Source organism: Heloderma suspectum, chromosome 5, assembly GCF_057233095.1.
Source record: "Heloderma suspectum isolate Gila_16-S chromosome 5, 16-S_ref, whole genome shotgun sequence".
In the NCBI taxonomy this organism is placed as follows: Eukaryota; Metazoa; Chordata; class Lepidosauria; order Squamata; family Helodermatidae; genus Heloderma; species Heloderma suspectum.
The window spans coordinates 235,824,561-235,848,611 of NC_139462.1; positions in this window are offsets into that span (position 1 = coordinate 235,824,561).

The window sequence follows — 24,051 nt, forward strand, 5'->3', positions numbered from 1 at the left end:
GGTTAGGGTTAGGGTTAGGGTTAGGGTTAGGGTTAGGGTTAGGGTTAGGGTTAGGGTTAGGGTTAGGGTTAGGGTTAGGGTTAGGGTTAGGGTTAGGGTTAGGGTTAGGGTTAGGGTTAGGGTTAGGGTTAGGGTTAGGGTTAGGGTTAGGGTTAGGGTTAGGGTTAGGGTTAGGGTTAGGGTTAGGGTTAGGGTTAGGGTTAGGGTTAGGGTTAGGGTTAGGGTTAGGGTTAGGGTTAGGGTTAGGGTTAGGGTTAGGGTTAGGGTTAGGGTTAGGGTTAGGGTTAGGGTTAGGGTTAGGGTTAGGGTTAGGGTTAGGGTTAGGGTTAGGGTTAGGGTTAGGGTTAGGGTTAGGGTTAGGGTTAGGGTTAGGGTTAGGGTTAGGGTTAGGGTTAGGGTTAGGGTTAGGGTTAGGGTTAGGGTTAGGGTTAGGGTTAGGGTTAGGGTTAGGGTTAGGGTTAGGGTTAGGGTTAGGGTTAGGGTTAGGGTTAGGGTTAGGGTTAGGGTTAGGGTTAGGGTTAGGGTTAGGGTTAGGGTTAGGGTTAGGGTTAGGGTTAGGGTTAGGGTTAGGGTTAGGGTTAGGGTTAGGGTTAGGGTTAGGGTTAGGGTTAGGGTTAGGGTTAGGGTTAGGGTTAGGGTTAGGGTTAGGGTTAGGGTTAGGGTTAGGGTTAGGGTTAGGGTTAGGGTTAGGGTTAGGGTTAGGGTTAGGGTTAGGGTTAGGGTTAGGGTTAGGGTTAGGGTTAGGGTTAGGGTTAGGGTTAGGGTTAGGGTTAGGGTTAGGGTTAGGGTTAGGGTTAGGGTTAGGGTTAGGGTTAGGGTTAGGGTTAGGGTTAGGGTTAGGGTTAGGGTTAGGGTTAGGGTTAGGGTTAGGGTTAGGGTTAGGGTTAGGGTTAGGGTTAGGGTTAGGGTTAGGGTTAGGGTTAGGGTTAGGGTTAGGGTTAGGGTTAGGGTTAGGGTTAGGGTTAGGGTTAGGGTTAGGGTTAGGGTTAGGGTTAGGGTTAGGGTTAGGGTTAGGGTTAGGGTTAGGGTTAGGGTTAGGGTTAGGGTTAGGGTTAGGGTTAGGGTTAGGGTTAGGGTTAGGGTTAGGGTTAGGGTTAGGGTTAGGGTTAGGGTTAGGGTTAGGGTTAGGGTTAGGGTTAGGGTTAGGGTTAGGGTTAGGGTTAGGGTTAGGGTTAGGGTTAGGGTTAGGGTTAGGGTTAGGGTTAGGGTTAGGGTTAGGGTTAGGGTTAGGGTTAGGGTTAGGGTTAGGGTTAGGGTTAGGGTTAGGGTTAGGGTTAGGGTTAGGGTTAGGGTTAGGGTTAGGGTTAGGGTTAGGGTTAGGGTTAGGGTTAGGGTTAGGGTTAGGGTTAGGGTTAGGGTTAGGGTTAGGGTTAGGGTTAGGGTTAGGGTTAGGGTTAGGGTTAGGGTTAGGGTTAGGGTTAGGGTTAGGGTTAGGGTTAGGGTTAGGGTTAGGGTTAGGGTTAGGGTTAGGGTTAGGGTTAGGGTTAGGGTTAGGGTTAGGGTTAGGGTTAGGGTTAGGGTTAGGGTTAGGGTTAGGGTTAGGGTTAGGGTTAGGGTTAGGGTTAGGGTTAGGGTTAGGGTTAGGGTTAGGGTTAGGGTTAGGGTTAGGGTTAGGGTTAGGGTTAGGGTTAGGGTTAGGGTTAGGGTTAGGGTTAGGGTTAGGGTTAGGGTTAGGGTTAGGGTTAGGGTTAGGGTTAGGGTTAGGGTTAGGGTTAGGGTTAGGGTTAGGGTTAGGGTTAGGGTTAGGGTTAGGGTTAGGGTTAGGGTTAGGGTTAGGGTTAGGGTTAGGGTTAGGGTTAGGGTTAGGGTTAGGGTTAGGGTTAGGGTTAGGGTTAGGGTTAGGGTTAGGGTTAGGGTTAGGGTTAGGGTTAGGGTTAGGGTTAGGGTTAGGGTTAGGGTTAGGGTTAGGGTTAGGGTTAGGGTTAGGGTTAGGGTTAGGGTTAGGGTTAGGGTTAGGGTTAGGGTTAGGGTTAGGGTTAGGGTTAGGGTTAGGGTTAGGGTTAGGGTTAGGGTTAGGGTTAGGGTTAGGGTTAGGGTTAGGGTTAGGGTTAGGGTTAGGGTTAGGGTTAGGGTTAGGGTTAGGGTTAGGGTTAGGGTTAGGGTTAGGGTTAGGGTTAGGGTTAGGGTTAGGGTTAGGGTTAGGGTTAGGGTTAGGGTTAGGGTTAGGGTTAGGGTTAGGGTTAGGGTTAGGGTTAGGGTTAGGGTTAGGGTTAGGGTTAGGGTTAGGGTTAGGGTTAGGGTTAGGGTTAGGGTTAGGGTTAGGGTTAGGGTTAGGGTTAGGGTTAGGGTTAGGGTTAGGGTTAGGGTTAGGGTTAGGGTTAGGGTTAGGGTTAGGGTTAGGGTTAGGGTTAGGGTTAGGGTTAGGGTTAGGGTTAGGGTTAGGGTTAGGGTTAGGGTTAGGGTTAGGGTTAGGGTTAGGGTTAGGGTTAGGGTTAGGGTTAGGGTTAGGGTTAGGGTTAGGGTTAGGGTTAGGGTTAGGGTTAGGGTTAGGGTTAGGGTTAGGGTTAGGGTTAGGGTTAGGGTTAGGGTTAGGGTTAGGGTTAGGGTTAGGGTTAGGGTTAGGGTTAGGGTTAGGGTTAGGGTTAGGGTTAGGGTTAGGGTTAGGGTTAGGGTTAGGGTTAGGGTTAGGGTTAGGGTTAGGGTTAGGGTTAGGGTTAGGGTTAGGGTTAGGGTTAGGGTTAGGGTTAGGGTTAGGGTTAGGGTTAGGGTTAGGGTTAGGGTTAGGGTTAGGGTTAGGGTTAGGGTTAGGGTTAGGGTTAGGGTTAGGGTTAGGGTTAGGGTTAGGGTTAGGGTTAGGGTTAGGGTTAGGGTTAGGGTTAGGGTTAGGGTTAGGGTTAGGGTTAGGGTTAGGGTTAGGGTTAGGGTTAGGGTTAGGGTTAGGGTTAGGGTTAGGGTTAGGGTTAGGGTTAGGGTTAGGGTTAGGGTTAGGGTTAGGGTTAGGGTTAGGGTTAGGGTTAGGGTTAGGGTTAGGGTTAGGGTTAGGGTTAGGGTTAGGGTTAGGGTTAGGGTTAGGGTTAGGGTTAGGGTTAGGGTTAGGGTTAGGGTTAGGGTTAGGGTTAGGGTTAGGGTTAGGGTTAGGGTTAGGGTTAGGGTTAGGGTTAGGGTTAGGGTTAGGGTTAGGGTTAGGGTTAGGGTTAGGGTTAGGGTTAGGGTTAGGGTTAGGGTTAGGGTTAGGGTTAGGGTTAGGGTTAGGGTTAGGGTTAGGGTTAGGGTTAGGGTTAGGGTTAGGGTTAGGGTTAGGGTTAGGGTTAGGGTTAGGGTTAGGGTTAGGGTTAGGGTTAGGGTTAGGGTTAGGGTTAGGGTTAGGGTTAGGGTTAGGGTTAGGGTTAGGGTTAGGGTTAGGGTTAGGGTTAGGGTTAGGGTTAGGGTTAGGGTTAGGGTTAGGGTTAGGGTTAGGGTTAGGGTTAGGGTTAGGGTTAGGGTTAGGGTTAGGGTTAGGGTTAGGGTTAGGGTTAGGGTTAGGGTTAGGGTTAGGGTTAGGGTTAGGGTTAGGGTTAGGGTTAGGGTTAGGGTTAGGGTTAGGGTTAGGGTTAGGGTTAGGGTTAGGGTTAGGGTTAGGGTTAGGGTTAGGGTTAGGGTTAGGGTTAGGGTTAGGGTTAGGGTTAGGGTTAGGGTTAGGGTTAGGGTTAGGGTTAGGGTTAGGGTTAGGGTTAGGGTTAGGGTTAGGGTTAGGGTTAGGGTTAGGGTTAGGGTTAGGGTTAGGGTTAGGGTTAGGGTTAGGGTTAGGGTTAGGGTTAGGGTTAGGGTTAGGGTTAGGGTTAGGGTTAGGGTTAGGGTTAGGGTTAGGGTTAGGGTTAGGGTTAGGGTTAGGGTTAGGGTTAGGGTTAGGGTTAGGGTTAGGGTTAGGGTTAGGGTTAGGGTTAGGGTTAGGGTTAGGGTTAGGGTTAGGGTTAGGGTTAGGGTTAGGGTTAGGGTTAGGGTTAGGGTTAGGGTTAGGGTTAGGGTTAGGGTTAGGGTTAGGGTTAGGGTTAGGGTTAGGGTTAGGGTTAGGGTTAGGGTTAGGGTTAGGGTTAGGGTTAGGGTTAGGGTTAGGGTTAGGGTTAGGGTTAGGGTTAGGGTTAGGGTTAGGGTTAGGGTTAGGGTTAGGGTTAGGGTTAGGGTTAGGGTTAGGGTTAGGGTTAGGGTTAGGGTTAGGGTTAGGGTTAGGGTTAGGGTTAGGGTTAGGGTTAGGGTTAGGGTTAGGGTTAGGGTTAGGGTTAGGGTTAGGGTTAGGGTTAGGGTTAGGGTTAGGGTTAGGGTTAGGGTTAGGGTTAGGGTTAGGGTTAGGGTTAGGGTTAGGGTTAGGGTTAGGGTTAGGGTTAGGGTTAGGGTTAGGGTTAGGGTTAGGGTTAGGGTTAGGGTTAGGGTTAGGGTTAGGGTTAGGGTTAGGGTTAGGGTTAGGGTTAGGGTTAGGGTTAGGGTTAGGGTTAGGGTTAGGGTTAGGGTTAGGGTTAGGGTTAGGGTTAGGGTTAGGGTTAGGGTTAGGGTTAGGGTTAGGGTTAGGGTTAGGGTTAGGGTTAGGGTTAGGGTTAGGGTTAGGGTTAGGGTTAGGGTTAGGGTTAGGGTTAGGGTTAGGGTTAGGGTTAGGGTTAGGGTTAGGGTTAGGGTTAGGGTTAGGGTTAGGGTTAGGGTTAGGGTTAGGGTTAGGGTTAGGGTTAGGGTTAGGGTTAGGGTTAGGGTTAGGGTTAGGGTTAGGGTTAGGGTTAGGGTTAGGGTTAGGGTTAGGGTTAGGGTTAGGGTTAGGGTTAGGGTTAGGGTTAGGGTTAGGGTTAGGGTTAGGGTTAGGGTTAGGGTTAGGGTTAGGGTTAGGGTTAGGGTTAGGGTTAGGGTTAGGGTTAGGGTTAGGGTTAGGGTTAGGGTTAGGGTTAGGGTTAGGGTTAGGGTTAGGGTTAGGGTTAGGGTTAGGGTTAGGGTTAGGGTTAGGGTTAGGGTTAGGGTTAGGGTTAGGGTTAGGGTTAGGGTTAGGGTTAGGGTTAGGGTTAGGGTTAGGGTTAGGGTTAGGGTTAGGGTTAGGGTTAGGGTTAGGGTTAGGGTTAGGGTTAGGGTTAGGGTTAGGGTTAGGGTTAGGGTTAGGGTTAGGGTTAGGGTTAGGGTTAGGGTTAGGGTTAGGGTTAGGGTTAGGGTTAGGGTTAGGGTTAGGGTTAGGGTTAGGGTTAGGGTTAGGGTTAGGGTTAGGGTTAGGGTTAGGGTTAGGGTTAGGGTTAGGGTTAGGGTTAGGGTTAGGGTTAGGGTTAGGGTTAGGGTTAGGGTTAGGGTTAGGGTTAGGGTTAGGGTTAGGGTTAGGGTTAGGGTTAGGGTTAGGGTTAGGGTTAGGGTTAGGGTTAGGGTTAGGGTTAGGGTTAGGGTTAGGGTTAGGGTTAGGGTTAGGGTTAGGGTTAGGGTTAGGGTTAGGGTTAGGGTTAGGGTTAGGGTTAGGGTTAGGGTTAGGGTTAGGGTTAGGGTTAGGGTTAGGGTTAGGGTTAGGGTTAGGGTTAGGGTTAGGGTTAGGGTTAGGGTTAGGGTTAGGGTTAGGGTTAGGGTTAGGGTTAGGGTTAGGGTTAGGGTTAGGGTTAGGGTTAGGGTTAGGGTTAGGGTTAGGGTTAGGGTTAGGGTTAGGGTTAGGGTTAGGGTTAGGGTTAGGGTTAGGGTTAGGGTTAGGGTTAGGGTTAGGGTTAGGGTTAGGGTTAGGGTTAGGGTTAGGGTTAGGGTTAGGGTTAGGGTTAGGGTTAGGGTTAGGGTTAGGGTTAGGGTTAGGGTTAGGGTTAGGGTTAGGGTTAGGGTTAGGGTTAGGGTTAGGGTTAGGGTTAGGGTTAGGGTTAGGGTTAGGGTTAGGGTTAGGGTTAGGGTTAGGGTTAGGGTTAGGGTTAGGGTTAGGGTTAGGGTTAGGGTTAGGGTTAGGGTTAGGGTTAGGGTTAGGGTTAGGGTTAGGGTTAGGGTTAGGGTTAGGGTTAGGGTTAGGGTTAGGGTTAGGGTTAGGGTTAGGGTTAGGGTTAGGGTTAGGGTTAGGGTTAGGGTTAGGGTTAGGGTTAGGGTTAGGGTTAGGGTTAGGGTTAGGGTTAGGGTTAGGGTTAGGGTTAGGGTTAGGGTTAGGGTTAGGGTTAGGGTTAGGGTTAGGGTTAGGGTTAGGGTTAGGGTTAGGGTTAGGGTTAGGGTTAGGGTTAGGGTTAGGGTTAGGGTTAGGGTTAGGGTTAGGGTTAGGGTTAGGGTTAGGGTTAGGGTTAGGGTTAGGGTTAGGGTTAGGGTTAGGGTTAGGGTTAGGGTTAGGGTTAGGGTTAGGGTTAGGGTTAGGGTTAGGGTTAGGGTTAGGGTTAGGGTTAGGGTTAGGGTTAGGGTTAGGGTTAGGGTTAGGGTTAGGGTTAGGGTTAGGGTTAGGGTTAGGGTTAGGGTTAGGGTTAGGGTTAGGGTTAGGGTTAGGGTTAGGGTTAGGGTTAGGGTTAGGGTTAGGGTTAGGGTTAGGGTTAGGGTTAGGGTTAGGGTTAGGGTTAGGGTTAGGGTTAGGGTTAGGGTTAGGGTTAGGGTTAGGGTTAGGGTTAGGGTTAGGGTTAGGGTTAGGGTTAGGGTTAGGGTTAGGGTTAGGGTTAGGGTTAGGGTTAGGGTTAGGGTTAGGGTTAGGGTTAGGGTTAGGGTTAGGGTTAGGGTTAGGGTTAGGGTTAGGGTTAGGGTTAGGGTTAGGGTTAGGGTTAGGGTTAGGGTTAGGGTTAGGGTTAGGGTTAGGGTTAGGGTTAGGGTTAGGGTTAGGGTTAGGGTTAGGGTTAGGGTTAGGGTTAGGGTTAGGGTTAGGGTTAGGGTTAGGGTTAGGGTTAGGGTTAGGGTTAGGGTTAGGGTTAGGGTTAGGGTTAGGGTTAGGGTTAGGGTTAGGGTTAGGGTTAGGGTTAGGGTTAGGGTTAGGGTTAGGGTTAGGGTTAGGGTTAGGGTTAGGGTTAGGGTTAGGGTTAGGGTTAGGGTTAGGGTTAGGGTTAGGGTTAGGGTTAGGGTTAGGGTTAGGGTTAGGGTTAGGGTTAGGGTTAGGGTTAGGGTTAGGGTTAGGGTTAGGGTTAGGGTTAGGGTTAGGGTTAGGGTTAGGGTTAGGGTTAGGGTTAGGGTTAGGGTTAGGGTTAGGGTTAGGGTTAGGGTTAGGGTTAGGGTTAGGGTTAGGGTTAGGGTTAGGGTTAGGGTTAGGGTTAGGGTTAGGGTTAGGGTTAGGGTTAGGGTTAGGGTTAGGGTTAGGGTTAGGGTTAGGGTTAGGGTTAGGGTTAGGGTTAGGGTTAGGGTTAGGGTTAGGGTTAGGGTTAGGGTTAGGGTTAGGGTTAGGGTTAGGGTTAGGGTTAGGGTTAGGGTTAGGGTTAGGGTTAGGGTTAGGGTTAGGGTTAGGGTTAGGGTTAGGGTTAGGGTTAGGGTTAGGGTTAGGGTTAGGGTTAGGGTTAGGGTTAGGGTTAGGGTTAGGGTTAGGGTTAGGGTTAGGGTTAGGGTTAGGGTTAGGGTTAGGGTTAGGGTTAGGGTTAGGGTTAGGGTTAGGGTTAGGGTTAGGGTTAGGGTTAGGGTTAGGGTTAGGGTTAGGGTTAGGGTTAGGGTTAGGGTTAGGGTTAGGGTTAGGGTTAGGGTTAGGGTTAGGGTTAGGGTTAGGGTTAGGGTTAGGGTTAGGGTTAGGGTTAGGGTTAGGGTTAGGGTTAGGGTTAGGGTTAGGGTTAGGGTTAGGGTTAGGGTTAGGGTTAGGGTTAGGGTTAGGGTTAGGGTTAGGGTTAGGGTTAGGGTTAGGGTTAGGGTTAGGGTTAGGGTTAGGGTTAGGGTTAGGGTTAGGGTTAGGGTTAGGGTTAGGGTTAGGGTTAGGGTTAGGGTTAGGGTTAGGGTTAGGGTTAGGGTTAGGGTTAGGGTTAGGGTTAGGGTTAGGGTTAGGGTTAGGGTTAGGGTTAGGGTTAGGGTTAGGGTTAGGGTTAGGGTTAGGGTTAGGGTTAGGGTTAGGGTTAGGGTTAGGGTTAGGGTTAGGGTTAGGGTTAGGGTTAGGGTTAGGGTTAGGGTTAGGGTTAGGGTTAGGGTTAGGGTTAGGGTTAGGGTTAGGGTTAGGGTTAGGGTTAGGGTTAGGGTTAGGGTTAGGGTTAGGGTTAGGGTTAGGGTTAGGGTTAGGGTTAGGGTTAGGGTTAGGGTTAGGGTTAGGGTTAGGGTTAGGGTTAGGGTTAGGGTTAGGGTTAGGGTTAGGGTTAGGGTTAGGGTTAGGGTTAGGGTTAGGGTTAGGGTTAGGGTTAGGGTTAGGGTTAGGGTTAGGGTTAGGGTTAGGGTTAGGGTTAGGGTTAGGGTTAGGGTTAGGGTTAGGGTTAGGGTTAGGGTTAGGGTTAGGGTTAGGGTTAGGGTTAGGGTTAGGGTTAGGGTTAGGGTTAGGGTTAGGGTTAGGGTTAGGGTTAGGGTTAGGGTTAGGGTTAGGGTTAGGGTTAGGGTTAGGGTTAGGGTTAGGGTTAGGGTTAGGGTTAGGGTTAGGGTTAGGGTTAGGGTTAGGGTTAGGGTTAGGGTTAGGGTTAGGGTTAGGGTTAGGGTTAGGGTTAGGGTTAGGGTTAGGGTTAGGGTTAGGGTTAGGGTTAGGGTTAGGGTTAGGGTTAGGGTTAGGGTTAGGGTTAGGGTTAGGGTTAGGGTTAGGGTTAGGGTTAGGGTTAGGGTTAGGGTTAGGGTTAGGGTTAGGGTTAGGGTTAGGGTTAGGGTTAGGGTTAGGGTTAGGGTTAGGGTTAGGGTTAGGGTTAGGGTTAGGGTTAGGGTTAGGGTTAGGGTTAGGGTTAGGGTTAGGGTTAGGGTTAGGGTTAGGGTTAGGGTTAGGGTTAGGGTTAGGGTTAGGGTTAGGGTTAGGGTTAGGGTTAGGGTTAGGGTTAGGGTTAGGGTTAGGGTTAGGGTTAGGGTTAGGGTTAGGGTTAGGGTTAGGGTTAGGGTTAGGGTTAGGGTTAGGGTTAGGGTTAGGGTTAGGGTTAGGGTTAGGGTTAGGGTTAGGGTTAGGGTTAGGGTTAGGGTTAGGGTTAGGGTTAGGGTTAGGGTTAGGGTTAGGGTTAGGGTTAGGGTTAGGGTTAGGGTTAGGGTTAGGGTTAGGGTTAGGGTTAGGGTTAGGGTTAGGGTTAGGGTTAGGGTTAGGGTTAGGGTTAGGGTTAGGGTTAGGGTTAGGGTTAGGGTTAGGGTTAGGGTTAGGGTTAGGGTTAGGGTTAGGGTTAGGGTTAGGGTTAGGGTTAGGGTTAGGGTTAGGGTTAGGGTTAGGGTTAGGGTTAGGGTTAGGGTTAGGGTTAGGGTTAGGGTTAGGGTTAGGGTTAGGGTTAGGGTTAGGGTTAGGGTTAGGGTTAGGGTTAGGGTTAGGGTTAGGGTTAGGGTTAGGGTTAGGGTTAGGGTTAGGGTTAGGGTTAGGGTTAGGGTTAGGGTTAGGGTTAGGGTTAGGGTTAGGGTTAGGGTTAGGGTTAGGGTTAGGGTTAGGGTTAGGGTTAGGGTTAGGGTTAGGGTTAGGGTTAGGGTTAGGGTTAGGGTTAGGGTTAGGGTTAGGGTTAGGGTTAGGGTTAGGGTTAGGGTTAGGGTTAGGGTTAGGGTTAGGGTTAGGGTTAGGGTTAGGGTTAGGGTTAGGGTTAGGGTTAGGGTTAGGGTTAGGGTTAGGGTTAGGGTTAGGGTTAGGGTTAGGGTTAGGGTTAGGGTTAGGGTTAGGGTTAGGGTTAGGGTTAGGGTTAGGGTTAGGGTTAGGGTTAGGGTTAGGGTTAGGGTTAGGGTTAGGGTTAGGGTTAGGGTTAGGGTTAGGGTTAGGGTTAGGGTTAGGGTTAGGGTTAGGGTTAGGGTTAGGGTTAGGGTTAGGGTTAGGGTTAGGGTTAGGGTTAGGGTTAGGGTTAGGGTTAGGGTTAGGGTTAGGGTTAGGGTTAGGGTTAGGGTTAGGGTTAGGGTTAGGGTTAGGGTTAGGGTTAGGGTTAGGGTTAGGGTTAGGGTTAGGGTTAGGGTTAGGGTTAGGGTTAGGGTTAGGGTTAGGGTTAGGGTTAGGGTTAGGGTTAGGGTTAGGGTTAGGGTTAGGGTTAGGGTTAGGGTTAGGGTTAGGGTTAGGGTTAGGGTTAGGGTTAGGGTTAGGGTTAGGGTTAGGGTTAGGGTTAGGGTTAGGGTTAGGGTTAGGGTTAGGGTTAGGGTTAGGGTTAGGGTTAGGGTTAGGGTTAGGGTTAGGGTTAGGGTTAGGGTTAGGGTTAGGGTTAGGGTTAGGGTTAGGGTTAGGGTTAGGGTTAGGGTTAGGGTTAGGGTTAGGGTTAGGGTTAGGGTTAGGGTTAGGGTTAGGGTTAGGGTTAGGGTTAGGGTTAGGGTTAGGGTTAGGGTTAGGGTTAGGGTTAGGGTTAGGGTTAGGGTTAGGGTTAGGGTTAGGGTTAGGGTTAGGGTTAGGGTTAGGGTTAGGGTTAGGGTTAGGGTTAGGGTTAGGGTTAGGGTTAGGGTTAGGGTTAGGGTTAGGGTTAGGGTTAGGGTTAGGGTTAGGGTTAGGGTTAGGGTTAGGGTTAGGGTTAGGGTTAGGGTTAGGGTTAGGGTTAGGGTTAGGGTTAGGGTTAGGGTTAGGGTTAGGGTTAGGGTTAGGGTTAGGGTTAGGGTTAGGGTTAGGGTTAGGGTTAGGGTTAGGGTTAGGGTTAGGGTTAGGGTTAGGGTTAGGGTTAGGGTTAGGGTTAGGGTTAGGGTTAGGGTTAGGGTTAGGGTTAGGGTTAGGGTTAGGGTTAGGGTTAGGGTTAGGGTTAGGGTTAGGGTTAGGGTTAGGGTTAGGGTTAGGGTTAGGGTTAGGGTTAGGGTTAGGGTTAGGGTTAGGGTTAGGGTTAGGGTTAGGGTTAGGGTTAGGGTTAGGGTTAGGGTTAGGGTTAGGGTTAGGGTTAGGGTTAGGGTTAGGGTTAGGGTTAGGGTTAGGGTTAGGGTTAGGGTTAGGGTTAGGGTTAGGGTTAGGGTTAGGGTTAGGGTTAGGGTTAGGGTTAGGGTTAGGGTTAGGGTTAGGGTTAGGGTTAGGGTTAGGGTTAGGGTTAGGGTTAGGGTTAGGGTTAGGGTTAGGGTTAGGGTTAGGGTTAGGGTTAGGGTTAGGGTTAGGGTTAGGGTTAGGGTTAGGGTTAGGGTTAGGGTTAGGGTTAGGGTTAGGGTTAGGGTTAGGGTTAGGGTTAGGGTTAGGGTTAGGGTTAGGGTTAGGGTTAGGGTTAGGGTTAGGGTTAGGGTTAGGGTTAGGGTTAGGGTTAGGGTTAGGGTTAGGGTTAGGGTTAGGGTTAGGGTTAGGGTTAGGGTTAGGGTTAGGGTTAGGGTTAGGGTTAGGGTTAGGGTTAGGGTTAGGGTTAGGGTTAGGGTTAGGGTTAGGGTTAGGGTTAGGGTTAGGGTTAGGGTTAGGGTTAGGGTTAGGGTTAGGGTTAGGGTTAGGGTTAGGGTTAGGGTTAGGGTTAGGGTTAGGGTTAGGGTTAGGGTTAGGGTTAGGGTTAGGGTTAGGGTTAGGGTTAGGGTTAGGGTTAGGGTTAGGGTTAGGGTTAGGGTTAGGGTTAGGGTTAGGGTTAGGGTTAGGGTTAGGGTTAGGGTTAGGGTTAGGGTTAGGGTTAGGGTTAGGGTTAGGGTTAGGGTTAGGGTTAGGGTTAGGGTTAGGGTTAGGGTTAGGGTTAGGGTTAGGGTTAGGGTTAGGGTTAGGGTTAGGGTTAGGGTTAGGGTTAGGGTTAGGGTTAGGGTTAGGGTTAGGGTTAGGGTTAGGGTTAGGGTTAGGGTTAGGGTTAGGGTTAGGGTTAGGGTTAGGGTTAGGGTTAGGGTTAGGGTTAGGGTTAGGGTTAGGGTTAGGGTTAGGGTTAGGGTTAGGGTTAGGGTTAGGGTTAGGGTTAGGGTTAGGGTTAGGGTTAGGGTTAGGGTTAGGGTTAGGGTTAGGGTTAGGGTTAGGGTTAGGGTTAGGGTTAGGGTTAGGGTTAGGGTTAGGGTTAGGGTTAGGGTTAGGGTTAGGGTTAGGGTTAGGGTTAGGGTTAGGGTTAGGGTTAGGGTTAGGGTTAGGGTTAGGGTTAGGGTTAGGGTTAGGGTTAGGGTTAGGGTTAGGGTTAGGGTTAGGGTTAGGGTTAGGGTTAGGGTTAGGGTTAGGGTTAGGGTTAGGGTTAGGGTTAGGGTTAGGGTTAGGGTTAGGGTTAGGGTTAGGGTTAGGGTTAGGGTTAGGGTTAGGGTTAGGGTTAGGGTTAGGGTTAGGGTTAGGGTTAGGGTTAGGGTTAGGGTTAGGGTTAGGGTTAGGGTTAGGGTTAGGGTTAGGGTTAGGGTTAGGGTTAGGGTTAGGGTTAGGGTTAGGGTTAGGGTTAGGGTTAGGGTTAGGGTTAGGGTTAGGGTTAGGGTTAGGGTTAGGGTTAGGGTTAGGGTTAGGGTTAGGGTTAGGGTTAGGGTTAGGGTTAGGGTTAGGGTTAGGGTTAGGGTTAGGGTTAGGGTTAGGGTTAGGGTTAGGGTTAGGGTTAGGGTTAGGGTTAGGGTTAGGGTTAGGGTTAGGGTTAGGGTTAGGGTTAGGGTTAGGGTTAGGGTTAGGGTTAGGGTTAGGGTTAGGGTTAGGGTTAGGGTTAGGGTTAGGGTTAGGGTTAGGGTTAGGGTTAGGGTTAGGGTTAGGGTTAGGGTTAGGGTTAGGGTTAGGGTTAGGGTTAGGGTTAGGGTTAGGGTTAGGGTTAGGGTTAGGGTTAGGGTTAGGGTTAGGGTTAGGGTTAGGGTTAGGGTTAGGGTTAGGGTTAGGGTTAGGGTTAGGGTTAGGGTTAGGGTTAGGGTTAGGGTTAGGGTTAGGGTTAGGGTTAGGGTTAGGGTTAGGGTTAGGGTTAGGGTTAGGGTTAGGGTTAGGGTTAGGGTTAGGGTTAGGGTTAGGGTTAGGGTTAGGGTTAGGGTTAGGGTTAGGGTTAGGGTTAGGGTTAGGGTTAGGGTTAGGGTTAGGGTTAGGGTTAGGGTTAGGGTTAGGGTTAGGGTTAGGGTTAGGGTTAGGGTTAGGGTTAGGGTTAGGGTTAGGGTTAGGGTTAGGGTTAGGGTTAGGGTTAGGGTTAGGGTTAGGGTTAGGGTTAGGGTTAGGGTTAGGGTTAGGGTTAGGGTTAGGGTTAGGGTTAGGGTTAGGGTTAGGGTTAGGGTTAGGGTTAGGGTTAGGGTTAGGGTTAGGGTTAGGGTTAGGGTTAGGGTTAGGGTTAGGGTTAGGGTTAGGGTTAGGGTTAGGGTTAGGGTTAGGGTTAGGGTTAGGGTTAGGGTTAGGGTTAGGGTTAGGGTTAGGGTTAGGGTTAGGGTTAGGGTTAGGGTTAGGGTTAGGGTTAGGGTTAGGGTTAGGGTTAGGGTTAGGGTTAGGGTTAGGGTTAGGGTTAGGGTTAGGGTTAGGGTTAGGGTTAGGGTTAGGGTTAGGGTTAGGGTTAGGGTTAGGGTTAGGGTTAGGGTTAGGGTTAGGGTTAGGGTTAGGGTTAGGGTTAGGGTTAGGGTTAGGGTTAGGGTTAGGGTTAGGGTTAGGGTTAGGGTTAGGGTTAGGGTTAGGGTTAGGGTTAGGGTTAGGGTTAGGGTTAGGGTTAGGGTTAGGGTTAGGGTTAGGGTTAGGGTTAGGGTTAGGGTTAGGGTTAGGGTTAGGGTTAGGGTTAGGGTTAGGGTTAGGGTTAGGGTTAGGGTTAGGGTTAGGGTTAGGGTTAGGGTTAGGGTTAGGGTTAGGGTTAGGGTTAGGGTTAGGGTTAGGGTTAGGGTTAGGGTTAGGGTTAGGGTTAGGGTTAGGGTTAGGGTTAGGGTTAGGGTTAGGGTTAGGGTTAGGGTTAGGGTTAGGGTTAGGGTTAGGGTTAGGGTTAGGGTTAGGGTTAGGGTTAGGGTTAGGGTTAGGGTTAGGGTTAGGGTTAGGGTTAGGGTTAGGGTTAGGGTTAGGGTTAGGGTTAGGGTTAGGGTTAGGGTTAGGGTTAGGGTTAGGGTTAGGGTTAGGGTTAGGGTTAGGGTTAGGGTTAGGGTTAGGGTTAGGGTTAGGGTTAGGGTTAGGGTTAGGGTTAGGGTTAGGGTTAGGGTTAGGGTTAGGGTTAGGGTTAGGGTTAGGGTTAGGGTTAGGGTTAGGGTTAGGGTTAGGGTTAGGGTTAGGGTTAGGGTTAGGGTTAGGGTTAGGGTTAGGGTTAGGGTTAGGGTTAGGGTTAGGGTTAGGGTTAGGGTTAGGGTTAGGGTTAGGGTTAGGGTTAGGGTTAGGGTTAGGGTTAGGGTTAGGGTTAGGGTTAGGGTTAGGGTTAGGGTTAGGGTTAGGGTTAGGGTTAGGGTTAGGGTTAGGGTTAGGGTTAGGGTTAGGGTTAGGGTTAGGGTTAGGGTTAGGGTTAGGGTTAGGGTTAGGGTTAGGGTTAGGGTTAGGGTTAGGGTTAGGGTTAGGGTTAGGGTTAGGGTTAGGGTTAGGGTTAGGGTTAGGGTTAGGGTTAGGGTTAGGGTTAGGGTTAGGGTTAGGGTTAGGGTTAGGGTTAGGGTTAGGGTTAGGGTTAGGGTTAGGGTTAGGGTTAGGGTTAGGGTTAGGGTTAGGGTTAGGGTTAGGGTTAGGGTTAGGGTTAGGGTTAGGGTTAGGGTTAGGGTTAGGGTTAGGGTTAGGGTTAGGGTTAGGGTTAGGGTTAGGGTTAGGGTTAGGGTTAGGGTTAGGGTTAGGGTTAGGGTTAGGGTTAGGGTTAGGGTTAGGGTTAGGGTTAGGGTTAGGGTTAGGGTTAGGGTTAGGGTTAGGGTTAGGGTTAGGGTTAGGGTTAGGGTTAGGGTTAGGGTTAGGGTTAGGGTTAGGGTTAGGGTTAGGGTTAGGGTTAGGGTTAGGGTTAGGGTTAGGGTTAGGGTTAGGGTTAGGGTTAGGGTTAGGGTTAGGGTTAGGGTTAGGGTTAGGGTTAGGGTTAGGGTTAGGGTTAGGGTTAGGGTTAGGGTTAGGGTTAGGGTTAGGGTTAGGGTTAGGGTTAGGGTTAGGGTTAGGGTTAGGGTTAGGGTTAGGGTTAGGGTTAGGGTTAGGGTTAGGGTTAGGGTTAGGGTTAGGGTTAGGGTTAGGGTTAGGGTTAGGGTTAGGGTTAGGGTTAGGGTTAGGGTTAGGGTTAGGGTTAGGGTTAGGGTTAGGGTTAGGGTTAGGGTTAGGGTTAGGGTTAGGGTTAGGGTTAGGGTTAGGGTTAGGGTTAGGGTTAGGGTTAGGGTTAGGGTTAGGGTTAGGGTTAGGGTTAGGGTTAGGGTTAGGGTTAGGGTTAGGGTTAGGGTTAGGGTTAGGGTTAGGGTTAGGGTTAGGGTTAGGGTTAGGGTTAGGGTTAGGGTTAGGGTTAGGGTTAGGGTTAGGGTTAGGGTTAGGGTTAGGGTTAGGGTTAGGGTTAGGGTTAGGGTTAGGGTTAGGGTTAGGGTTAGGGTTAGGGTTAGGGTTAGGGTTAGGGTTAGGGTTAGGGTTAGGGTTAGGGTTAGGGTTAGGGTTAGGGTTAGGGTTAGGGTTAGGGTTAGGGTTAGGGTTAGGGTTAGGGTTAGGGTTAGGGTTAGGGTTAGGGTTAGGGTTAGGGTTAGGGTTAGGGTTAGGGTTAGGGTTAGGGTTAGGGTTAGGGTTAGGGTTAGGGTTAGGGTTAGGGTTAGGGTTAGGGTTAGGGTTAGGGTTAGGGTTAGGGTTAGGGTTAGGGTTAGGGTTAGGGTTAGGGTTAGGGTTAGGGTTAGGGTTAGGGTTAGGGTTAGGGTTAGGGTTAGGGTTAGGGTTAGGGTTAGGGTTAGGGTTAGGGTTAGGGTTAGGGTTAGGGTTAGGGTTAGGGTTAGGGTTAGGGTTAGGGTTAGGGTTAGGGTTAGGGTTAGGGTTAGGGTTAGGGTTAGGGTTAGGGTTAGGGTTAGGGTTAGGGTTAGGGTTAGGGTTAGGGTTAGGGTTAGGGTTAGGGTTAGGGTTAGGGTTAGGGTTAGGGTTAGGGTTAGGGTTAGGGTTAGGGTTAGGGTTAGGGTTAGGGTTAGGGTTAGGGTTAGGGTTAGGGTTAGGGTTAGGGTTAGGGTTAGGGTTAGGGTTAGGGTTAGGGTTAGGGTTAGGGTTAGGGTTAGGGTTAGGGTTAGGGTTAGGGTTAGGGTTAGGGTTAGGGTTAGGGTTAGGGTTAGGGTTAGGGTTAGGGTTAGGGTTAGGGTTAGGGTTAGGGTTAGGGTTAGGGTTAGGGTTAGGGTTAGGGTTAGGGTTAGGGTTAGGGTTAGGGTTAGGGTTAGGGTTAGGGTTAGGGTTAGGGTTAGGGTTAGGGTTAGGGTTAGGGTTAGGGTTAGGGTTAGGGTTAGGGTTAGGGTTAGGGTTAGGGTTAGGGTTAGGGTTAGGGTTAGGGTTAGGGTTAGGGTTAGGGTTAGGGTTAGGGTTAGGGTTAGGGTTAGGGTTAGGGTTAGGGTTAGGGTTAGGGTTAGGGTTAGGGTTAGGGTTAGGGTTAGGGTTAGGGTTAGGGTTAGGGTTAGGGTTAGGGTTAGGGTTAGGGTTAGGGTTAGGGTTAGGGTTAGGGTTAGGGTTAGGGTTAGGGTTAGGGTTAGGGTTAGGGTTAGGGTTAGGGTTAGGGTTAGGGTTAGGGTTAGGGTTAGGGTTAGGGTTAGGGTTAGGGTTAGGGTTAGGGTTAGGGTTAGGGTTAGGGTTAGGGTTAGGGTTAGGGTTAGGGTTAGGGTTAGGGTTAGGGTTAGGGTTAGGGTTAGGGTTAGGGTTAGGGTTAGGGTTAGGGTTAGGGTTAGGGTTAGGGTTAGGGTTAGGGTTAGGGTTAGGGTTAGGGTTAGGGTTAGGGTTAGGGTTAGGGTTAGGGTTAGGGTTAGGGTTAGGGTTAGGGTTAGGGTTAGGGTTAGGGTTAGGGTTAGGGTTAGGGTTAGGGTTAGGGTTAGGGTTAGGGTTAGGGTTAGGGTTAGGGTTAGGGTTAGGGTTAGGGTTAGGGTTAGGGTTAGGGTTAGGGTTAGGGTTAGGGTTAGGGTTAGGGTTAGGGTTAGGGTTAGGGTTAGGGTTAGGGTTAGGGTTAGGGTTAGGGTTAGGGTTAGGGTTAGGGTTAGGGTTAGGGTTAGGGTTAGGGTTAGGGTTAGGGTTAGGGTTAGGGTTAGGGTTAGGGTTAGGGTTAGGGTTAGGGTTAGGGTTAGGGTTAGGGTTAGGGTTAGGGTTAGGGTTAGGGTTAGGGTTAGGGTTAGGGTTAGGGTTAGGGTTAGGGTTAGGGTTAGGGTTAGGGTTAGGGTTAGGGTTAGGGTTAGGGTTAGGGTTAGGGTTAGGGTTAGGGTTAGGGTTAGGGTTAGGGTTAGGGTTAGGGTTAGGGTTAGGGTTAGGGTTAGGGTTAGGGTTAGGGTTAGGGTTAGGGTTAGGGTTAGGGTTAGGGTTAGGGTTAGGGTTAGGGTTAGGGTTAGGGTTAGGGTTAGGGTTAGGGTTAGGGTTAGGGTTAGGGTTAGGGTTAGGGTTAGGGTTAGGGTTAGGGTTAGGGTTAGGGTTAGGGTTAGGGTTAGGGTTAGGGTTAGGGTTAGGGTTAGGGTTAGGGTTAGGGTTAGGGTTAGGGTTAGGGTTAGGGTTAGGGTTAGGGTTAGGGTTAGGGTTAGGGTTAGGGTTAGGGTTAGGGTTAGGGTTAGGGTTAGGGTTAGGGTTAGGGTTAGGGTTAGGGTTAGGGTTAGGGTTAGGGTTAGGGTTAGGGTTAGGGTTAGGGTTAGGGTTAGGGTTAGGGTTAGGGTTAGGGTTAGGGTTAGGGTTAGGGTTAGGGTTAGGGTTAGGGTTAGGGTTAGGGTTAGGGTTAGGGTTAGGGTTAGGGTTAGGGTTAGGGTTAGGGTTAGGGTTAGGGTTAGGGTTAGGGTTAGGGTTAGGGTTAGGGTTAGGGTTAGGGTTAGGGTTAGGGTTAGGGTTAGGGTTAGGGTTAGGGTTAGGGTTAGGGTTAGGGTTAGGGTTAGGGTTAGGGTTAGGGTTAGGGTTAGGGTTAGGGTTAGGGTTAGGGTTAGGGTTAGGGTTAGGGTTAGGGTTAGGGTTAGGGTTAGGGTTAGGGTTAGGGTTAGGGTTAGGGTTAGGGTTAGGGTTAGGGTTAGGGTTAGGGTTAGGGTTAGGGTTAGGGTTAGGGTTAGGGTTAGGGTTAGGGTTAGGGTTAGGGTTAGGGTTAGGGTTAGGGTTAGGGTTAGGGTTAGGGTTAGGGTTAGGGTTAGGGTTAGGGTTAGGGTTAGGGTTAGGGTTAGGGTTAGGGTTAGGGTTAGGGTTAGGGTTAGGGTTAGGGTTAGGGTTAGGGTTAGGGTTAGGGTTAGGGTTAGGGTTAGGGTTAGGGTTAGGGTTAGGGTTAGGGTTAGGGTTAGGGTTAGGGTTAGGGTTAGGGTTAGGGTTAGGGTTAGGGTTAGGGTTAGGGTTAGGGTTAGGGTTAGGGTTAGGGTTAGGGTTAGGGTTAGGGTTAGGGTTAGGGTTAGGGTTAGGGTTAGGGTTAGGGTTAGGGTTAGGGTTAGGGTTAGGGTTAGGGTTAGGGTTAGGGTTAGGGTTAGGGTTAGGGTTAGGGTTAGGGTTAGGGTTAGGGTTAGGGTTAGGGTTAGGGTTAGGGTTAGGGTTAGGGTTAGGGTTAGGGTTAGGGTTAGGGTTAGGGTTAGGGTTAGGGTTAGGGTTAGGGTTAGGGTTAGGGTTAGGGTTAGGGTTAGGGTTAGGGTTAGGGTTAGGGTTAGGGTTAGGGTTAGGGTTAGGGTTAGGGTTAGGGTTAGGGTTAGGGTTAGGGTTAGGGTTAGGGTTAGGGTTAGGGTTAGGGTTAGGGTTAGGGTTAGGGTTAGGGTTAGGGTTAGGGTTAGGGTTAGGGTTAGGGTTAGGGTTAGGGTTAGGGTTAGGGTTAGGGTTAGGGTTAGGGTTAGGGTTAGGGTTAGGGTTAGGGTTAGGGTTAGGGTTAGGGTTAGGGTTAGGGTTAGGGTTAGGGTTAGGGTTAGGGTTAGGGTTAGGGTTAGGGTTAGGGTTAGGGTTAGGGTTAGGGTTAGGGTTAGGGTTAGGGTTAGGGTTAGGGTTAGGGTTAGGGTTAGGGTTAGGGTTAGGGTTAGGGTTAGGGTTAGGGTTAGGGTTAGGGTTAGGGTTAGGGTTAGGGTTAGGGTTAGGGTTAGGGTTAGGGTTAGGGTTAGGGTTAGGGTTAGGGTTAGGGTTAGGGTTAGGGTTAGGGTTAGGGTTAGGGTTAGGGTTAGGGTTAGGGTTAGGGTTAGGGTTAGGGTTAGGGTTAGGGTTAGGGTTAGGGTTAGGGTTAGGGTTAGGGTTAGGGTTAGGGTTAGGGTTAGGGTTAGGGTTAGGGTTAGGGTTAGGGTTAGGGTTAGGGTTAGGGTTAGGGTTAGGGTTAGGGTTAGGGTTAGGGTTAGGGTTAGGGTTAGGGTTAGGGTTAGGGTTAGGGTTAGGGTTAGGGTTAGGGTTAGGGTTAGGGTTAGGGTTAGGGTTAGGGTTAGGGTTAGGGTTAGGGTTAGGGTTAGGGTTAGGGTTAGGGTTAGGGTTAGGGTTAGGGTTAGGGTTAGGGTTAGGGTTAGGGTTAGGGTTAGGGTTAGGGTTAGGGTTAGGGTTAGGGTTAGGGTTAGGGTTAGGGTTAGGGTTAGGGTTAGGGTTAGGGTTAGGGTTAGGGTTAGGGTTAGGGTTAGGGTTAGGGTTAGGGTTAGGGTTAGGGTTAGGGTTAGGGTTAGGGTTAGGGTTAGGGTTAGGGTTAGGGTTAGGGTTAGGGTTAGGGTTAGGGTTAGGGTTAGGGTTAGGGTTAGGGTTAGGGTTAGGGTTAGGGTTAGGGTTAGGGTTAGGGTTAGGGTTAGGGTTAGGGTTAGGGTTAGGGTTAGGGTTAGGGTTAGGGTTAGGGTTAGGGTTAGGGTTAGGGTTAGGGTTAGGGTTAGGGTTAGGGTTAGGGTTAGGGTTAGGGTTAGGGTTAGGGTTAGGGTTAGGGTTAGGGTTAGGGTTAGGGTTAGGGTTAGGGTTAGGGTTAGGGTTAGGGTTAGGGTTAGGGTTAGGGTTAGGGTTAGGGTTAGGGTTAGGGTTAGGGTTAGGGTTAGGGTTAGGGTTAGGGTTAGGGTTAGGGTTAGGGTTAGGGTTAGGGTTAGGGTTAGGGTTAGGGTTAGGGTTAGGGTTAGGGTTAGGGTTAGGGTTAGGGTTAGGGTTAGGGTTAGGGTTAGGGTTAGGGTTAGGGTTAGGGTTAGGGTTAGGGTTAGGGTTAGGGTTAGGGTTAGGGTTAGGGTTAGGGTTAGGGTTAGGGTTAGGGTTAGGGTTAGGGTTAGGGTTAGGGTTAGGGTTAGGGTTAGGGTTAGGGTTAGGGTTAGGGTTAGGGTTAGGGTTAGGGTTAGGGTTAGGGTTAGGGTTAGGGTTAGGGTTAGGGTTAGGGTTAGGGTTAGGGTTAGGGTTAGGGTTAGGGTTAGGGTTAGGGTTAGGGTTAGGGTTAGGGTTAGGGTTAGGGTTAGGGTTAGGGTTAGGGTTAGGGTTAGGGTTAGGGTTAGGGTTAGGGTTAGGGTTAGGGTTAGGGTTAGGGTTAGGGTTAGGGTTAGGGTTAGGGTTAGGGTTAGGGTTAGGGTTAGGGTTAGGGTTAGGGTTAGGGTTAGGGTTAGGGTTAGGGTTAGGGTTAGGGTTAGGGTTAGGGTTAGGGTTAGGGTTAGGGTTAGGGTTAGGGTTAGGGTTAGGGTTAGGGTTAGGGTTAGGGTTAGGGTTAGGGTTAGGGTTAGGGTTAGGGTTAGGGTTAGGGTTAGGGTTAGGGTTAGGGTTAGGGTTAGGGTTAGGGTTAGGGTTAGGGTTAGGGTTAGGGTTAGGGTTAGGGTTAGGGTTAGGGTTAGGGTTAGGGTTAGGGTTAGGGTTAGGGTTAGGGTTAGGGTTAGGGTTAGGGTTAGGGTTAGGGTTAGGGTTAGGGTTAGGGTTAGGGTTAGGGTTAGGGTTAGGGTTAGGGTTAGGGTTAGGGTTAGGGTTAGGGTTAGGGTTAGGGTTAGGGTTAGGGTTAGGGTTAGGGTTAGGGTTAGGGTTAGGGTTAGGGTTAGGGTTAGGGTTAGGGTTAGGGTTAGGGTTAGGGTTAGGGTTAGGGTTAGGGTTAGGGTTAGGGTTAGGGTTAGGGTTAGGGTTAGGGTTAGGGTTAGGGTTAGGGTTAGGGTTAGGGTTAGGGTTAGGGTTAGGGTTAGGGTTAGGGTTAGGGTTAGGGTTAGGGTTAGGGTTAGGGTTAGGGTTAGGGTTAGGGTTAGGGTTAGGGTTAGGGTTAGGGTTAGGGTTAGGGTTAGGGTTAGGGTTAGGGTTAGGGTTAGGGTTAGGGTTAGGGTTAGGGTTAGGGTTAGGGTTAGGGTTAGGGTTAGGGTTAGGGTTAGGGTTAGGGTTAGGGTTAGGGTTAGGGTTAGGGTTAGGGTTAGGGTTAGGGTTAGGGTTAGGGTTAGGGTTAGGGTTAGGGTTAGGGTTAGGGTTAGGGTTAGGGTTAGGGTTAGGGTTAGGGTTAGGGTTAGGGTTAGGGTTAGGGTTAGGGTTAGGGTTAGGGTTAGGGTTAGGGTTAGGGTTAGGGTTAGGGTTAGGGTTAGGGTTAGGGTTAGGGTTAGGGTTAGGGTTAGGGTTAGGGTTAGGGTTAGGGTTAGGGTTAGGGTTAGGGTTAGGGTTAGGGTTAGGGTTAGGGTTAGGGTTAGGGTTAGGGTTAGGGTTAGGGTTAGGGTTAGGGTTAGGGTTAGGGTTAGGGTTAGGGTTAGGGTTAGGGTTAGGGTTAGGGTTAGGGTTAGGGTTAGGGTTAGGGTTAGGGTTAGGGTTAGGGTTAGGGTTAGGGTTAGGGTTAGGGTTAGGGTTAGGGTTAGGGTTAGGGTTAGGGTTAGGGTTAGGGTTAGGGTTAGGGTTAGGGTTAGGGTTAGGGTTAGGGTTAGGGTTAGGGTTAGGGTTAGGGTTAGGGTTAGGGTTAGGGTTAGGGTTAGGGTTAGGGTTAGGGTTAGGGTTAGGGTTAGGGTTAGGGTTAGGGTTAGGGTTAGGGTTAGGGTTAGGGTTAGGGTTAGGGTTAGGGTTAGGGTTAGGGTTAGGGTTAGGGTTAGGGTTAGGGTTAGGGTTAGGGTTAGGGTTAGGGTTAGGGTTAGGGTTAGGGTTAGGGTTAGGGTTAGGGTTAGGGTTAGGGTTAGGGTTAGGGTTAGGGTTAGGGTTAGGGTTAGGGTTAGGGTTAGGGTTAGGGTTAGGGTTAGGGTTAGGGTTAGGGTTAGGGTTAGGGTTAGGGTTAGGGTTAGGGTTAGGGTTAGGGTTAGGGTTAGGGTTAGGGTTAGGGTTAGGGTTAGGGTTAGGGTTAGGGTTAGGGTTAGGGTTAGGGTTAGGGTTAGGGTTAGGGTTAGGGTTAGGGTTAGGGTTAGGGTTAGGGTTAGGGTTAGGGTTAGGGTTAGGGTTAGGGTTAGGGTTAGGGTTAGGGTTAGGGTTAGGGTTAGGGTTAGGGTTAGGGTTAGGGTTAGGGTTAGGGTTAGGGTTAGGGTTAGGGTTAGGGTTAGGGTTAGGGTTAGGGTTAGGGTTAGGGTTAGGGTTAGGGTTAGGGTTAGGGTTAGGGTTAGGGTTAGGGTTAGGGTTAGGGTTAGGGTTAGGGTTAGGGTTAGGGTTAGGGTTAGGGTTAGGGTTAGGGTTAGGGTTAGGGTTAGGGTTAGGGTTAGGGTTAGGGTTAGGGTTAGGGTTAGGGTTAGGGTTAGGGTTAGGGTTAGGGTTAGGGTTAGGGTTAGGGTTAGGGTTAGGGTTAGGGTTAGGGTTAGGGTTAGGGTTAGGGTTAGGGTTAGGGTTAGGGTTAGGGTTAGGGTTAGGGTTAGGGTTAGGGTTAGGGTTAGGGTTAGGGTTAGGGTTAGGGTTAGGGTTAGGGTTAGGGTTAGGGTTAGGGTTAGGGTTAGGGTTAGGGTTAGGGTTAGGGTTAGGGTTAGGGTTAGGGTTAGGGTTAGGGTTAGGGTTAGGGTTAGGGTTAGGGTTAGGGTTAGGGTTAGGGTTAGGGTTAGGGTTAGGGTTAGGGTTAGGGTTAGGGTTAGGGTTAGGGTTAGGGTTAGGGTTAGGGTTAGGGTTAGGGTTAGGGTTAGGGTTAGGGTTAGGGTTAGGGTTAGGGTTAGGGTTAGGGTTAGGGTTAGGGTTAGGGTTAGGGTTAGGGTTAGGGTTAGGGTTAGGGTTAGGGTTAGGGTTAGGGTTAGGGTTAGGGTTAGGGTTAGGGTTAGGGTTAGGGTTAGGGTTAGGGTTAGGGTTAGGGTTAGGGTTAGGGTTAGGGTTAGGGTTAGGGTTAGGGTTAGGGTTAGGGTTAGGGTTAGGGTTAGGGTTAGGGTTAGGGTTAGGGTTAGGGTTAGGGTTAGGGTTAGGGTTAGGGTTAGGGTTAGGGTTAGGGTTAGGGTTAGGGTTAGGGTTAGGGTTAGGGTTAGGGTTAGGGTTAGGGTTAGGGTTAGGGTTAGGGTTAGGGTTAGGGTTAGGGTTAGGGTTAGGGTTAGGGTTAGGGTTAGGGTTAGGGTTAGGGTTAGGGTTAGGGTTAGGGTTAGGGTTAGGGTTAGGGTTAGGGTTAGGGTTAGGGTTAGGGTTAGGGTTAGGGTTAGGGTTAGGGTTAGGGTTAGGGTTAGGGTTAGGGTTAGGGTTAGGGTTAGGGTTAGGGTTAGGGTTAGGGTTAGGGTTAGGGTTAGGGTTAGGGTTAGGGTTAGGGTTAGGGTTAGGGTTAGGGTTAGGGTTAGGGTTAGGGTTAGGGTTAGGGTTAGGGTTAGGGTTAGGGTTAGGGTTAGGGTTAGGGTTAGGGTTAGGGTTAGGGTTAGGGTTAGGGTTAGGGTTAGGGTTAGGGTTAGGGTTAGGGTTAGGGTTAGGGTTAGGGTTAGGGTTAGGGTTAGGGTTAGGGTTAGGGTTAGGGTTAGGGTTAGGGTTAGGGTTAGGGTTAGGGTTAGGGTTAGGGTTAGGGTTAGGGTTAGGGTTAGGGTTAGGGTTAGGGTTAGGGTTAGGGTTAGGGTTAGGGTTAGGGTTAGGGTTAGGGTTAGGGTTAGGGTTAGGGTTAGGGTTAGGGTTAGGGTTAGGGTTAGGGTTAGGGTTAGGGTTAGGGTTAGGGTTAGGGTTAGGGTTAGGGTTAGGGTTAGGGTTAGGGTTAGGGTTAGGGTTAGGGTTAGGGTTAGGGTTAGGGTTAGGGTTAGGGTTAGGGTTAGGGTTAGGGTTAGGGTTAGGGTTAGGGTTAGGGTTAGGGTTAGGGTTAGGGTTAGGGTTAGGGTTAGGGTTAGGGTTAGGGTTAGGGTTAGGGTTAGGGTTAGGGTTAGGGTTAGGGTTAGGGTTAGGGTTAGGGTTAGGGTTAGGGTTAGGGTTAGGGTTAGGGTTAGGGTTAGGGTTAGGGTTAGGGTTAGGGTTAGGGT